The 13,645-nt window shown below is 40.6% G+C and overlaps 1 non-coding gene across 1 annotated transcript; it reads left to right on the forward strand.

Annotated features, from left to right (window-relative positions):
• Nucleotides 1–12,391: 12,391 nt before the first annotated feature.
• On the forward strand, nucleotides 12,392–12,498 carry LOC145168255 (small nucleolar RNA R71). Its single transcript, XR_013741822.1, has one exon. It is a non-coding gene; the product is annotated as a small nucleolar RNA R71 (small nucleolar RNA).
• The last annotated feature ends 1,147 nt before the right edge of the window (nucleotides 12,499–13,645 follow it).

Here is a 13,645-nt window from a genome sequence, read left to right on the forward strand (position 1 = left end):
TACCAAGAGCAACAGGTGGCATTGGAGGCTAGGCTGCGTGTCACTGAGCGCCAGTTGGCCAGGCTCTAGGGCGCATCCACTTCGTCATCAGCACCACCGGAGACCTCCCGCCGTGAGTAGGACCCACCTCACCCACCGCATGATCTCGATGTTATTTCCTTTTTTCTTTTTACGTTGTGTATTTAGGGTTGACCCCTCGATTAAGTGATTACACTACTCGATGGGGTGTTATGCTGCTTGACTTTTATCACATGTACTGTAGGCCTTATAAAGGCCAAATTTTCACGTAACATGTACTAAACTTTTATTAGTAATGAAACAAGTGTGTTTTATTTGTGATGTTGTTATATGTTATGTTTTCTATTTTCATTATTTCTTGACATTGCATGATTTCACTTATAAGCACAAATCGAATAACCGAAACAACTATTATGTGCTCATCATCCTTCTGTTCCATTACAAAAGATGCCTCAAAGGTACGCTCGTAGAAACAACAACACACCTCCACCACCGCCGCCTCCATCGGAAATAAACTCTGTTGCATTCCAGAGAACAGTATCTGCTGCAGTTACTGCCGCGTTGGCTCAAATCCACAACGGTAACAACGGGGGTGGAAATGGTCAGGAAACGGGAAGTTCCAATCAGGGAGCCAATCAAGGACCTTCCAGAACCTGCACCTATAAAGATTTTACCAATACGAAACCCCGAACTTTCAACGGAGCCGGTGGAGTGATAGCTTTAACACGCTGGTTTGAGAAAACTAAATCCATCTTCGAAATTTGTGATTGTCCTGAAGAAAGCAAGGTGAGGTTTGCTGCATGCACATTTGTTGATCGGGCTTTATCATGGTGGAATGGCCATGTCAAGGCCTTAACTCTTCCGGTTTCGAACACTATGTCTTGGGAGGATCTCAAGATAATGATGTTGGCTGAGTACTGCCCTCGTGGGGAAGTACAAAAGCTTGAGCAGGAACTTTGGAACCTCACTATTCAGAACTCCAATGTTGAAGCCTATATCGCTAGGTTTAGTGAACTGGCACTTCTGTGCCCAGGGATGATCACCTCTGAAGGAAAGAAAATCGAACGTTTTATCTGGGGGGTTAACTCCTCCAATTCAGGGAAACGTGATTGCCGCCAACCCTGAAACCTTCGATAGAGCAAAGCGCTTGGCGCAAAAGCTGTATGATCATGGGAACAAGAAGGGCACCAAGACCCCAGAGCCAGAGACCAAGAAGGAAGACAGCAATAAGAGGAAGAAAGGAAATAAAAGGAAAGGGGGACAAGCTTCGGATTCTTCTAAGAAACAACAATCGGTAGCGGTTCACGCTGCTACCACTCAGACCGTACAAACCCCAACTTCAACCACAACAACCACACCTGCACCTGCCAGACCCTATGCAGGTTCACACCCAAAGTGTGACAAATGTAGTTTCCTTCATGTCGGGGCATGCAAGGATTTCCAATGTACAAACTGCAATAGAAAAGGGAACACTGTCCGATATTGCAGAGCGCCTCCACAACAAACCCCTCAACCCGACAATGCTGCGGCCATCCGCATGTGTTACGAATGTGGGGAGGCTGGCCATTTCAAGCGAAATTGTCCAAAAGCTAACAATCAGGGAACCAGGGGATCCGACAGGGTCCTAACGTTGGGGCAGGGGGAAGTGGTGCGAGACCCGACTATAGTTACTGGTACGTTTCCCCTAAACAACACTTATGCATGCATTTTATTCGATAGTGGGGCTGAGCTGAGCTTTGTCAGTCATAAATTCAAACACCTACTAAATCAAAACCCCCAAAAGCTAAGCGAAGCCTTCATGGTGGAGATGGCTAATGGGAAGACCAAAACAACAAAAGACATTTTCATAGGGTGCACTTTAACATTAAACAATCACTCGTTTCAAATCAACTTGATGCCGGTAAATATAAAGAGCTTTGATGTGATCATCGACATGGATTGGTTAAGCCCCCACCATGCCAATATTATGTGCCAGGAGAAGGTCGTTCGCCTTCACCTCCCCACCAATGAAACACTAATTATCTATGGCGATAAACCCGGTGCAAACCTCCGTCTTATTTCGTGCATCAAGGCACAAAAGTGCCTGCACAAGAAGAATCATGCCTTTGTAGCCCACGTGGTGGACAAACAGAAAGAGGAAAAGAACATCAAGGATATTCCGGTGGTATGTAACTTTCCAGAGGTGTTTCCCGAAGATCTCCCGGGATTACCTCCCGAGAGACAGATCGAATTTCGGATTGACCTGATTCCTGGAGCCACATCAATTGCCAAGTCACCCTATAGGTTAGCCCCTGCGGAAATGCAGGAGTTATCTAGCCAATTGAGCAAACTCCTAGACAAAGGATTCATCAGGCCGAGCTTCTCACCCTGGGGAGCTCCAGTCTTGTTTGTCAAAAAGAAGGATGGATCTTTCAGAATGTGCATCGATTATTGGGAGTTAAACAAGCTCACAAGCAAGAACCGGTACCCTCTCCCTCGGATTGATGATCTATTCGACCACCTTCAAGGAGCCAGCTACTTTTCCAAAATAGATCTAAGGTCTAGATATCACCAACTACGGGTCCGAGAAGAAGATATCCCTAAAACTACCTTCTGAACCCGCTACGACCATTTCGAATTCATAGTAATGCCCTTTGATCTGACGAATGCCCCCGCAACATTTATGGACCTCATGAACCGAGTTTGTCGACCATTAATCGACAACTTTGTAATCGTCTTCATCGATGATATACTCGTTTATTCACGAAGCAAGGAAGAGCACAGTCAACATCTGAGGCAGGTCTTGGAAACTCTAAGGATGGAGAAGTTGTACGCAAAATTATCCAAATGCGAGTTCTGGATTCGTAGGGTGGATTTCTTAGGATACGCAGTCAGTAAAGAAGGGATTCATGTGGACCCTTCCAAAATAAAAGCTATTGAGGGGTGGGCAACCCCAAGGACGCCAACGGAGATCAGGCAATTCTTGGGCCTTGCTGGTTATTATAGAAGGTTCATTCAGAATTTCTCCAAAATCGCGAAGCCTCTCACCACCCTCACCCAAAAAGGCGTACCATTCAACTGGGATGCGAAGCAAGAAGCTGCCTTTAAAACCTTGAAGCAAGCCCTCTACAGTGCTCCGGTGCTATCTCTACCTGAGGGGACGGAAGATTTCGTAGTGTATTGCGACGCTTCCAGTCAAGGGCTGGGCTGCGCGCTTATGCAATGCGGGAAGGTGATAGCTTACGCATCCAGACAATTAAAGACCCACAAAGTAAACTATACCACCCATGATCTCGAGCTGGGAGTTGTGGTCTTTGCTCTTATAATTTGGAGGCACTACCTATACGGTACAAAGTGCACCATCTTCACCGACCACAAGAGCCTCCAGCACATCTTGAATCAAAAGGAACTGAACATGAGGCAGCGACGATGGGTCGAGTTGCTAAATGACTACGAATGCGAGATCAAGTACCGTCCGGGCAAAGCTAACGTGGTGGCCGATGCATTGAGCAGGAAAGAATACTCGGGCCGCTGAGTAAAAACGCTAACAATGACCATCCATTTCCACCTGTTTTCAAAAATCAAGGAGGCTCAACTAGAAGCCTTGAAGCCAGAAAACGTCGCGAGTGAAGCATTGCGTGGGATGGATAAGAATCTCGAAATCAAGGAGGACGGAGCACACTATCTCGTGGACCGGATCTGGATCCCAAGATTTGGAGGGTTCAGAGACGTAGTCATGAATGAAGCGCATAAGACATGATACTCCATCCATCCGGGTTCTGACAAAATGTACCTTGACATCAAACAACATTATTGGTGGCCTAACATGAAAGCTGAAATTGCTACCTACGTGGGCAAGTGCCTGACTTGCGCAAAAGTTAAGGTAGAATATCAGAAGCCCTCGGGATTATTACAACAACCAGTGATACCCGAGTGGAAATGGGAACGAATAACGATGGGTTTTATAACCAAATTGCCTAAATCGGCTGACGGACTGGATGCCATTAGGGTGATTGTCGATCGGTTGACTAAATCTGCCCATTTCCTACCAATAAAAGAAACATACAAAATGGAGAAATTAATACGGATCTACATAAAGGAGGTGGTGAGACTTCATGGAGTGCCGATATCTATCATCTCTGACCGAGATAGTAGATTCACCTCACGATTTTGGCAGTCACTCCAGAAAGCAATGGGGACCCAGCTTGATATGAGTACTGCCTACCACCCCCAGACCGACGGCCAAAGTGAGCGAACCATTCAGACGCTGGAAGATATGCTCCGAGCTTGTGTGATAGATTTTGGCAAGGCATGGTATACCCACTTGCCACTAATCGAGTTTTCCTACAACAACAGCTACCACACAAGCATTAAAGTCGCTCCCTTTGAGGCCTTGTACGGTCGAAAATGCAGATCACCTCTCTGTTGGGATGAGGTGGGAGACACCCAGCTAGCAAGAGGGCAAATACTGAACAACACTCTCACCAGACCTGAGATCATTCGGGAAACAACTGAGAAAATCGTCCAAATCAGGGCACGACTCCAAGCATCTCAGGATAGACAGAAGAGCTACGCAGACAAAAGACGAAAGCCACTGGAGTTCCAATTAGGGGATCGCGTGCTGCTAAAAGTCTCTCCCTAGAAAGGGATGATATGGTTTGGAAAGTGGGGAAAGCTAAATCCACGATACATCGGACCATTCGATATCAATGCCAGGATCGGTCCGGTGGCCTACAAGCTTTAGTTGCCCTCGGAGCTCAGCAATGTACACTCTGTCTTTCATGTGTCAAACCTCAAGAAGTGCCTATTGGATGAAACCCTCATTGTTCCCCTTGATGAGATTGAGGTGAACGAGAATCTCCTGTTCATTGAAGAACCAACTAAAATCATGGATAGTGAAGTGAAGCGTACGAAACAAAGCCGCATTCCTATTGTAAAGGTTCGATGGAGTGCAAAACGCGGACATGAGTTCACATGGGAACATGAGGATCAAATGATGCAAAAGTACCCTCACCTCTTTCCTAGCTCTTAAGGATAACTCACGAAAGAATTATGGGACGAAATTTCCTCTAACGGGGGGATGATGTCACAACTAGCATTTTAGGGCTAAAAATTCCTATCCATATACAAGTAGCATCCTTGGTGTAACTGTGTAACGCTATGTGCAGTATAAGTTAATTTCAATACAATACGAATTTATACATCCAAAATTTTGTTTCTGGTCGAAACCTTCCAGTGTAAGCCGAAAAAAATCTAATCCAATAACCTATGTGCATTCAACTTTGGGCCTTAACCCAAAACTCTCTTATTAGGCCTAATGCGCCGATAACCCCTCAACTTGGTTCTTTTGGGCCGAAAACCCACTTTTGGGCCATAGTTGGGCCAAAAACCTCTATCTAATACCATATTGGACCATTAGACCCTTATTGGGCCTTATTGGGCCATGAGGAATTATTCCAAGTTTCTTGGGCCGAAACCCCTTACCATTGGGCCGCAAACCCGTATAGGGGTCTTTATGGGCCGTAAACCCTTATTGGGCTATGGTGTTCTCGGTTACACTTTCAATCCAAGCCCAAAGTTCTTTTTTTTCTCCCCTCTCCATAACCGATCGACCTTTATATATATATATATATATATATATATATATATATATATATATATATATATATATATATATATATATATATATATATATATATATATATATATATATATATATATATATAAGAAACCAAATTAAGTAGAGTTGACTTGTGCTTGGCACCTCATCTTTGCATGGAATATATCCATGCAAATTGTCCCTCATGTATCAATGTAACTAGGATAGACCTTCATGTAATTACCACCTTAATCTCTCCTCCTTCTCCCTCTTAAACCGGCCGAGACCACCACCACTTCTCTCTCATTCATTTCAAACTTCACTTCCATTTTTCCTTCCTCTCTAATCTTCAAGTGCTCTCTCACATTTCCTCTAAAAATTTCATGGGTTAAGGGTGTTCATCCAAGAGTTTCTTCACGAATCATTAGCTTGGTAAGTTGTTATCAAACTCAAGTTGTTTTGTTTTCAATCTATGCTAAGATCACCCCTTAAACAACACAATGTCGTGTTTTTCTTCCTAGAACTCTCTTAGCTTCGAAAATATCTTCAAGATAGGAAGCTAGACCGATAACTCACTTCACTCTCCTCTTCAAAACTGATCAAGCCCAAGTCTTGTGTAATCTTTGTATATTTTCTTGCATATGTATGTTTTGCATGTTATGTGTGTTAAAATGTTGTTTTATTATGCTAAAAGCTCCATAAATTCGAGATCTATCCAAGTCTTGAAGTAGTTGGAATAAGTTACCTTATGTAACCCCTTATGTTTGGTTAAATATATTAAGCATGTTTATAAATTCACCATGAAACTAAAGAAAATATAAAAATGGGCCTTTTATGACATTTTCGGGATTAATGGGCTAAAATAGTCATTTTTGCTAAAAATGGGCCTTTTATGACATTTTCGGTATTAATGGGCTAAAATAGACATTTTTGCTAAAAATGGGCCTTTGATGACATTTTCGGTACTAATGGGCTAAAATGGTCATTTTTGCTAAAAATGAGCCTTTTGTGACATTTTCGGTATTAATGGGCTAAAATAGTCTTTTTTTTATAAAAATGAGCCTCTTGTGGAATTTTTAATTAAAATGGGCCAAAAAGGAACTATTTGACAAACTTGGGCCAAATTCGACATTCTTATTTAAAATGGGCCGAGAATGGACCATTTAGCAAATCAATGGCCATTTTTGAATACTTTTGTAAAAATGGGCCTAAAATGAATATCTTTATAAAAATGGACTATTTTGACAACTCTAGTAAAAATGGACCATTTTTTATATCCTTAAAAATAATGGGCCACTATTAACACTTTGGATAGTATTGGGCCTTATGTGATAATTCCATTTTATTGGGCTTTTAGTAATAATGTGATATTTTGATATTTTCGGTAAAACGATTATATTTTTATCGCTTATGATTTGTAGTCAAAATGTACCCTAGTAACATTATTTATGACGTTAAATAATGAAACTCAATATTAGCGTAAATTCCGTTAAGGCTCTTGTAAGACGCACATTCACCGTACTATTCTAGTGTACTTCGTAATCCATGTAGTTATAACCAGAGTCTCCTGAGGGAGAACGGGAGTTTGTGTATAGATCTATACGGGGTTGACACCCCACACCTGAGCTGCTCGCAATAGCTAGACTGGCCAGTCTAGGGTGACAAATATCTTCTTAGAAACTGATGCGTGCAATTACCTACACCTATCTTTAATATTTATAACCTAACTACCTTAACTAACTAAATTGCACCTAGGCAGTGTACCTAGTCAAAATTATAGAATAGTTGGGTAAGTTGGGTGTCGATCACAGGGAACGGTATTGTCTAATTAATTTATGTACTACTAAATTAACCTAATTATTAACAAAGGAAGGGGTTTTATCTAATTTTGCAAGATTAGATGAACTTAATTGTTTAACACAAAATCAATTAATAAACAAACACTTCTGTTAGTTTGAATCCACTTTCACTCAATGGGTTATAAATTAGCTATGACAAGCACCGTTGGTTACCAATTAAGACAGTTTTAGCAATTTAGTTCTAAATCTACTACCTTTAATCAACTCATATAAACCTATGTATGGTCACACAATAGTTAACACATAATTGATTATTAAATGAAATTGGAGCTATGTAAGATTGATTTGATAAACACATATTATGGTCATAATCATGAATTCTCTAGCACACAACTTAATTTTAATAATTTAATTGCTTAACTAAGATTGATTTGATCTTATCTCTAATAAACTAGTGTTCATTGAATTAGTAGGTATTCAAATTCATGTAACTTCATATTCACTAACTACACAAAATAAGAATTCAAAGCAATCAATTATCAAACAAGCATGCTCGGTAAAATCAATCCAACACGAGCATATTACCAACAAGTAAGGTCAAATCTAATGCATTAAACCATGAGTTCCAGCTTCATCTAGCTAACAGAAGCTGCTAGATTTAGCTGGACATACTAGCAAATAAACAAACAAATTCCATAATCAAAAGCATGTTTAAATGTACCAATCTATAAATCAAATTATGAACTTCTTCTTCCTTGGTGTTGAAAACCAATTCCGAACTCTTCCTTCTTCTGAAAGTCATCTCCAGGAATCCTCCAAGGCAGCAAAAAGTCCCCCAAGTCGTAATCATCAAGCGTTTATATACTTTTCCCGAAATCAGGTCACCACGTCGTGGTAGTCATGTTTATCCCGTATTCTCCATGTCTTCGAAGCTGATCGGGATTCTTCAAGTCACCACGTCGTGGTGAGATTACCACGACGTGGTAGGTATATTTTTCTTCATTTTTTTAGCTTTGGTTCAAACTTCCATCTTCCAACTTCTTTAATCCAACTTCCAGCTTCCTTTTTGCTCCAAGCATGTCTTTTAGTCCCTACAACATAATTCATAGTAAATTAAGTATCTTTTGTTCATATAAGGGTATAAAATTAATAAAAATATTAATGTATGTTGTATAAATATGTGTATAAATATGCACATATCAAAATACCCCACACTTGACTTTTACTTGCCCTCAAGCAAAACTGAATTTTAGCATACCAATACCACATAAGACAATCCTAATCGAACCCAGCCATTATGCCAAGACCGCAACGCATGCATTTGTGTCTAAAATTTTTCCTAAAGACCCCCTATCCAAAATACTTACAATCCTCATAAACACTCGCTCACTTCTTTTGAACAATGCTCATTTAATGCAACCCTCCGAATCCATCCTCAGAAAACCTTCTATCCTCAAGGTATTTTTGGTCAAGCAACCCAAGCATACATAATCTAGAGAATTACAACTTTAAGATGCCACAATGGAACTCTTGAATTCTTCTTTCTTTGACATTTGGTCTTCAATTTATACTTTGAATTCATCACCTTTTTATATGATTTTTGGTATCTTCAACTTTTGATACTTCAGAATTTTTTGATCTTTGATCTTCAAACTTTTATACTTTTATAGCTCCAAAAATTCTTCAACTTTTTCACTTATTTCTCTCTTTTTTTACATGTACTCACTTTTTTTCTTCACTCATATCCTATATGCTTAAGCAAGGGCGCTCCACTTCAACCCTTATTGGTTAGAGATATTAGTCTTCCTGGATACATTGCAAGTACAGGCTGCTAAACATATTGCATCCCTCAAACTATGATTTCACTAAAATAAGGGAGGCCACAAATGCACTAGAACGTATATAGGCTTAACTAAACATTTGGGTCTTCATAGAATCATCAAACATAATACTAGCATAAAGCCTAATTGATTTACCAAAATTTTCTAAGTTAAATCCTAGCAAATTTATGCAAAATTTTTAATATTATGCCTAAAATTAAGATTCTAAATTCACTAATATAATCAACCCCCTACCCCCACACTTATGTTATGCAATGCCCTCATTGCATAGTATGTAAAACATAAAATTAAAAAGAGAGAAAAAGGAACAAACTCCCCTGGGATAGAAGATGAAACTCGACTAATGGAAAGGACTTGTAGCTTGCTCGAATGTGTGGACACGGAATTGGAAAAAAAACATGGCAGCCTCCTTATGATTTGAAAAAAAACTCCCCCACGTCAAGGAAAAGTGTGAACCATGTCGTGGCAGCCGGGATAGTTCTTTATTAATGCGTGAAAATAAAATTCAATGGCATGGGAACATCTCATCCATACCATGAGAATGAAATAACGTTACTCGTAACACTGAGACTACTGGAAGTATGAGATCGGGCTCGAAAACTGACTCGAAAGGCACCACGTCGCGGTAGATATCACCACGTCGTGGTTAAGGTAACAGAACATTTTGTTGGATTTAATACTGCGACAACACGACATGGTGGAGATTACCACGTCATGGTAGTGCCAGAAAATGATAGTCTGCTATCGATTTGAACTGATACGCGAACTGAATGTGACACCAACTCGTGCATAAAGCTATAGGACGTGACCCTTCACTTTATGATGCAATTAAACACCTGCAAAAACGTTCTCAAATCGTGCTTCTCTCGACGTACTCTAAGCCTTCACTTCAACGAACACTCTTGTGTCAAATTTACCCTTACTCGGACTCGATAATATAACCTGGAACTAAGACAACGAAGAAGGTAATAAAAGTAGGAAACACATTGTAAACAACCAAACAACCACCAAATTGTTCAAAAACCACAAAACAAACCTCCCGAGAAGCGCTTCTTTTTCATGGAGTCGTGAGCTGGACTCCGTGCCTCCTACGTTGACTCGTCAGAAGAGTCCACCATCAGGAGCTTCTGCTCCTTGAAACGCCTCTTGTAAGCTTGCACTCGACGAATATACGCCTTTTTAGAATTCTCCTTTTTAGCCTTGACTTCGTTTCCATCGAGCTTGCGTTTGATCCCTTGAGTCTTCAATTTTTCATCATTTTTAAGCTTCATAATATCCTCCTCCTCCTTCACCAGTGGGCTAGTCACCTTTGATGTAACCTCCTCTTCATCACTAGACATGTCATCACTTTCCTTACTCACCCAAGATGTTGGTGTTTTATAAGCAAACACCTCGAATACAAGTGGAACAGAAGCTCTTGGCTTGGTGCGCTTGACTTGATGAATTGTTTTAATTTCTTCTTCCATAAGTTTCTCCAATTCTGCAAGCTCATTGTCATCTTCAATATTGAACACTTCACCTTGAACATCATATCCTTGGAAACCATCTTGTAGTCCAAAAGTTTCTTCTTCATCACCAACCCTCAACGTGAGCTTGGATTCTCGAATATCGACAAGAGCCCTAGCAGTATTTAGTAAAGGGCGACCAAGAATGATGGGGATATTCACATCCTCTTTCATGTCAATCACTACAAAGTCAACTGGGAAAACGAATTTCCCAATTTTTACAAGGATGTCTTCTACTATCCCTCTTGGGTGAGTCACTGAACGGTGTGCCATGTGGATTGTCATCTTCGTAGCCTTCATCTTCTGAATATTTAATTTTTGATAGAATGAAAATGGCATCAAATTTATGCTAGCCCCAGAATCGGCTAAGGCATATGTCTTCAAATTATTACCAAACTCACACGGAAGAGTGAGGCGTCCAGGATCTCCCATCTTTTTAGTTATCTCTCCTAATACAACCCTTGAGCTTTGTTCACTTAGAATGACCTTGTAATTCTTCCTTAATTGTTGACGAGTGTCTATTAAGTCTTGGAGGAACTTCGCATATTCTGGAATTTTCGAAAGCGAATCAATGAAAGGAGTATTAATAGGAATACCCTTTATTTTTTGAATAAAGTGCAGATGTTCCCTTTCCAGTGGGCTAAGATGTGCTCGAAACGGGAATGGCAAAGGCGGTTTATAAGCTAGAACAGATACGATTTTATTCCGTTCAGACCGAGCCCACGTCGTGAGCATAGACCGAGCTCACGACGTGAATCTGGCGTTTCAGCAGCTTCTTCGTTTTTGAGCTTGGACTTCTTTGGCTTCGGTTCAGATGGCTTTGGCTTCACTTCTAATGCTTCCAGGAACTCATAAATCGCCTCTTCTTCAGTATCAATGGCCATGACGTGAGATTGGGTCTTCTTTTCAGGAATTTGTGGAAACAATCTCTCATTCACCATAGCTGTAAGTTGGCCAAGTTGGGTTTCAAGGTTATGGATGGAGGCTTGCTGATTCTTTAATGATGCTTGCTGGTCTATCATCATGGCCTGATGATTCTTGATCATTGTCCTTTGATCTTGAAGTGCTGCCTCAGCATCATCATGCCTTTTACCAGAAACTTCCATGAAACGAATTAACATGGACTCCAAATCAGTTTTCTTCTCAGCTGGTGGCTGTTCCTTTTGATAGAAACCCCGTCCGGTCTGCCTGAATTTCTCATCCTTCTGTTTCTTGTACTCGTCATATGGCAACCACTCCTTCTTTGGTTTCCTCCAATCTTCATCATACTTGTCCCCACTTGAATAACAAACTTGAGCTTTTTTATTTCCAAAATCATCCAAATTACAATCTTTTGTCAAATGTGGCCCACTACACCTTTCGCAACCAACTCGAATCGCATGAATTGATTGGTCCATTTGGGTCAATCTCCTATCCATGTTATTAAGCATTGCCATCACAGCAGCCATCTCTTCAATTTGTGTACCTCCACTACCTTTTATTCCATCACGCCCTGGGTTGTGATACTCACGAGAGTGCTTTGAAAATTCTTCAATTAGCTCCTTGGCCTGATTTGGGTTCTTCTTCGTTAGTGGTCCTTGCGAATCAAGGAGTTGTCTAGTCATGACATTCACCCCATCATATAATATCGACATCTCTTGCTGAATATTGAGGTCATGTTGAGGACAATTCCTTAACAACCCCTTGTAGCGCTCCCATGCCTCGTATAATGACTCCCCCAGATTTTTCTCAAAGTTGGCAATCGCCTTCTTGAGTTTAGAGATTTTGGAGGGTGGGCAAAACTGATCTAGAAATTTCTCACGCAATTGGGCCCATGTGGTGATTGTACCAGATGGAAGTGCCTTCAACCAGTCTTTTGCTGATCCCTTTAAAGTGACTGGTAGCATCCTTAGCAAAGTTGTCTCCCTTGGGATATTAGGAGTATTAAAATAATCCGCAATATCATTGACCTCGTCTAAATGTTTGAAAGCATCCTCATGATCCTTCCCATAGAATGGAATATCCTTAAGTGCAGTAAGGATGTGTCCCTTTAACTCGAATGTGGCATTAGCAGGAATCGTAGGATGTACTAAACCCGACCCCACATCATCTCGAATGCGCTTCTTGTAGTCCCCCATGGCCATCTCATCAATGTTCGCCATTTCATTCTCCGGCTCGTTCTCGGGTTCACTCGTATAAAGCCCAAATTATGTTTCTGATTCGTACTCGGGGTCGTGTGGATTAGGAAATTGATCTAAGACTTCAAACTTGCTCTTTGAGGCTGAACGCGATTCTCCTGTTTTCTTTCCTGACTTCCTTGAAAAGGCTGATTTCAGTTCTTGTAAAGGCGACTTCTTATTATTCTTTTTGTGCAGCGTAGACTCCAGATCTTCAAGCGGTGGCACCAAATGTTTGTTGGATCCTTTGGTCATCAACTCCTGCAAAACAGACAAAATAAAAACGTAAAACTGAACAAAAACCAAATAAAAATTTCCTACAGACTAGCCACCACGACGTGGTAAAGTCTACCACGTCGTGTTGTCGCAGAAAACTAACAGAAAAGAAAAACGAAAAAAAACGAGAAAATACTCAACTCACGTCATGAGTCAAGTACTGTAAAAAAAACTAAGCTGGAAAAGTAACTTTTTGCAGGTTTTACCCCACAAAAAGGATCGATTAATCTAAAGCAAATAAATAAACTATCAAATAAGTCGTTCCCCGGCAACGGCGCCAAAAACTTGATGCGTGCAATTAGCTACACCTAATTTTAATATTTATAACCTAACTACCTTAACTAACTAAATTGCACCTAGGCAGTGTACCTAGTCAAAATTATAGAATAGTTGGGTAAGTTGGGTGTCGATCACAGGGAACGTTATTGTCTAATTAATTTATCTACTACTAAATTAACCTAATTATTAACAA

The sequence above is a fragment of the Lactuca virosa genome, chromosome 3 (assembly GCF_052849685.1).
Source record: "Lactuca virosa cultivar CGN04683 chromosome 3, Lactuca_virosa_CGN04683_v6, whole genome shotgun sequence".
Taxonomy (NCBI): Eukaryota; Viridiplantae; Streptophyta; class Magnoliopsida; order Asterales; family Asteraceae; genus Lactuca; species Lactuca virosa.